This window comes from Arachis duranensis, chromosome 8, assembly GCF_000817695.3.
Source record: "Arachis duranensis cultivar V14167 chromosome 8, aradu.V14167.gnm2.J7QH, whole genome shotgun sequence".
Taxonomy (NCBI): domain Eukaryota; kingdom Viridiplantae; phylum Streptophyta; class Magnoliopsida; order Fabales; family Fabaceae; genus Arachis; species Arachis duranensis.
The window spans coordinates 24348366-24351681 of NC_029779.3; positions in this window are offsets into that span (position 1 = coordinate 24348366).

Genomic DNA, 3316 nt, shown 5'->3' on the forward strand with positions numbered 1-3316 from the left:
ACGATCAGGTATTTGACTTGTCCTGGCGCTTGGGGAAAAGGACCTAACAAATCCATTCCCCATTTTGCAAAAGGCCATGGAGAAGTGATACTGATGAGCTCTTCTGGTGGAGCTACGTGGAAATTTGCATGCATCCGACATGGTTGACACTTTTTCACAAATTCTGTGGCATCTTTCTGCAAGGTCGGCCAGTAGAATCCAGCTCGGATTACTTTCCTGGCTAGTGACCTTGCTCCGAGGTGGTTTCCGCAGATCCCACTATGTACTTCCTCCAATACCTCGGCGGTTCTTGAGGTCGGTACGCATTTTAACAACGGTGTCGATATCCCCCTTCTGTAGAGGATATTTCTCACCAAGGTGTAGTGTTGTGCTTCCCTTCGGATCTTTTTAGCTTCTTTTTCCTCTTTAAGGAGGACGTCGAATTTCATGTATTCGAGTAGGGGGTTCATCCATCCGAGGTCTAGACCGACTACCTCAAGTACCTCTTGTTTGTTTTCTATTTTTGCTACTGAGGGTCCCTGGAGGGTTTCTTGAATCAGGCTTCTATTGTTCCCTCCTGGTTTGGTACTTGCTAACTTGGATAGGGCATCTGCTTTGCTGTTTAAGTCCCGAGTTATGTGTTTAACCTCGGTTTCTGTAAAATGCCCGAGGTGTTCCAGAGTTTTGTCCAAGTACCTCTTCATGTTTGGGTCCTTTGCCTGATATTCTCCACTTATCTGGGAGGTCACCACCTGTGAGTCGCTGTATATCGTCACCTTTGTAGCACCGACTTCTTCTGCCAACTTTAGTCCGGCGATCAAGGCTTCATATTCTGCCTGATTATTTGAAGCCGAAAATCCAAATTTTAAGGAAACCTCTATCTGGGTTCCTCTTTCATCTACCAATATTATGCCTGCGCCGCTTCCCGTTTTGTTGGAGGATCCGTCTACATAGAGTCCCCATGTAGTCAGTTTTTTCTCTTGATCCCCTGCGTATTCTGCCACGAAGTCGGCGAGGCACTGGGCTTTAATTGCTGTCCGAGTTTCATATCTCAAATCAAACTCGGAGAGCTCTATCGCCCATTGAACCATTCTCCCTGCAACATCCGTCTTTTGGAGGATTTGCTTCATGGGTTGGTTCGTACGGACTCTTATTGTGTGAGCTTGAAAGTAAGGCCGTAGCCTTCGTGAGGCTACTACTAAGGAGTAGGCAAATTTTTCTAGTTTGTGGTACCTTAGTTCAGGGCCTTGTAGAACTTTACTGATAAAGTAGACTGGATGTTGTCTGACCTCGTCTTCTTTTATCAGGGCTGACGAGACAGCCCTGTTTGCTACGGATAAGTACAGAATGAGGTATTTCCCTGGTACTGGTCGGGTTAGGATAGGAGGTTGGCTTAAAAACTTTTTGAACTCCTGGAACGCCTCCTCACATTCAGGAGTCCATTTGAACTGGCATCCCTTTCTTAATAAGGAAAATAGTGGAAGGGATTTTAGCGCCGATCACGCCAGAAATCTAGAGAGGGCTGCGAGTCAGCCATTGAGCTGCTGGACTTCTCTCAAACAAGTCGGACTTTTCATTTCTAGGATGGCTCTACACTTATCGGGATTGGCTTCAATCCCTCTTTGTGTTAGCATAAACCCTAGGAACTTTCCTGCCTCCACCGCGAAGGCGCACTTTGCGGGATTTAGTCTCATCCCATGCAGCCTTATGGTGTCAAAGACTTGTGAGAGGTCGGACAAGAGGTCGACTTCCTTCTTGGTTTTTACTAGCATGTCGTCGACGTATACTTCCATTAGGCTCCCCAGGTGAGGGGAAAACACTTTATTCATCAGCCTTTGATATGTGGCTCCTGCATTCTTCAATCCGAATGGCATGACCACGTAGCAAAAGTTAGCTCTGGGTGTGATGAATGATGTTTTCTCCTGGTCTGGCTCATACATCGGGATTTGATTATATCCCGAGTAGGCGTCCATGAATGATAAGTATTGGTACCCCGAGCTGGAATCCACTAGGGTATCAATACTTGGTAGGGGATAAGGGTCCTTGGGACATGCCTTATTTAGGTCGGTATAGTCGACACACATTCTCCATTTGCCATTCTGTTTTTTGACTAGCACTACATTGGCTAGCCATGTTGGGTACTTGACCTCTCTAATAAAGCCGGCTTCCAGGAGCGCCTGTACTTGCTATTCTACTATTAGGGCTCGTTCTGGGCCGAGCTTGCGTCTTCTTTGTTGTACGAGTCGGGACCCTAGATAAACCGAGAGCTTATGGGACATGAGCTCGGGGTCAATCCCAGGCATGTCAGAGGCCTTCCAGGCGAAGAGATCGGAATTATCTCTTAGGAGTTTAGCCAACTCTTGTTTTAAAGTTTTCCCTAGGCTGGCTCCTATATAAGTGTTTTTCCTTCCTCTTTACCGACCTGTATCTCCTCGGTTTTTCCTCCCGGTTGTGGTCGCAGCTCTTCTCTGGCTCTTGTACCGCCGAGCTCTATTGTGTAAACTTCTCTGTTCTTTCCTCTCAGATTTAGGTTTTCATTGTAGCATTTCCTTGCCAATTTTTGGTCTCCCCGTACCGTTGCTATCCCCGCTGAGGTCGGGAATTTCATGCAGAGGTGGGGAGTGGATACCACAGCTCCGAGCCGATTAAGGGTAGCTCTGCCGATTAAAGCATTATATGCTGACCCCACGTCAACGACTATGAAGTCTATGCTCAGAGTCTTTGATTTTTCTCCTTTTCCAAAAGTGGTGTGAAGGGGCAAAAATCCTAGTGGTTTTATTGGCGTGTCCCCTAATCCGTATAGGGTGTCGGGATAGGCCCTTAACTCTTTCTCATCTAACCCTAGCTTGTCGAAAGCAGGCTTGAAGAGAATGTCTGCCGAGCTTCCTTGGTCTACTAGGGTTCTGTGGAGATGGGCATTTGCCAGGATCATAGTTATTACTACTGGATCATCGTGTCCAGGGATTATTCCTTGCCCATCCTCTTTTGTGAATGAAATGGTGGGAAGGTCGGGTGTCTCCTCCCCGACCTGGTAGACTCTTTTGAGATGTCTTTTGCGAGAGGATTTGGTAAGTCCCCCTCCCGCAAACCCTCCTGAGATCATATGAATATGCCTCTCTGGAGTCTGTGGTGGCGGGTCTCTTCTATCCATATCATCTCGCTTTCTCTTTCCATGACTGTCCGACCTTTCTATGAGATATCTATCAAGCCGACCTTCTCTAGCCAGCTTTTCTATCACATTCTTGAGGTCGTAGCAGTCGTTTGTGGAGTGACCATATATTTTATGGTACTCACAGTAATCGCTGCGGCTCCCCCCTTTTTTATTTTTAATGGGTCT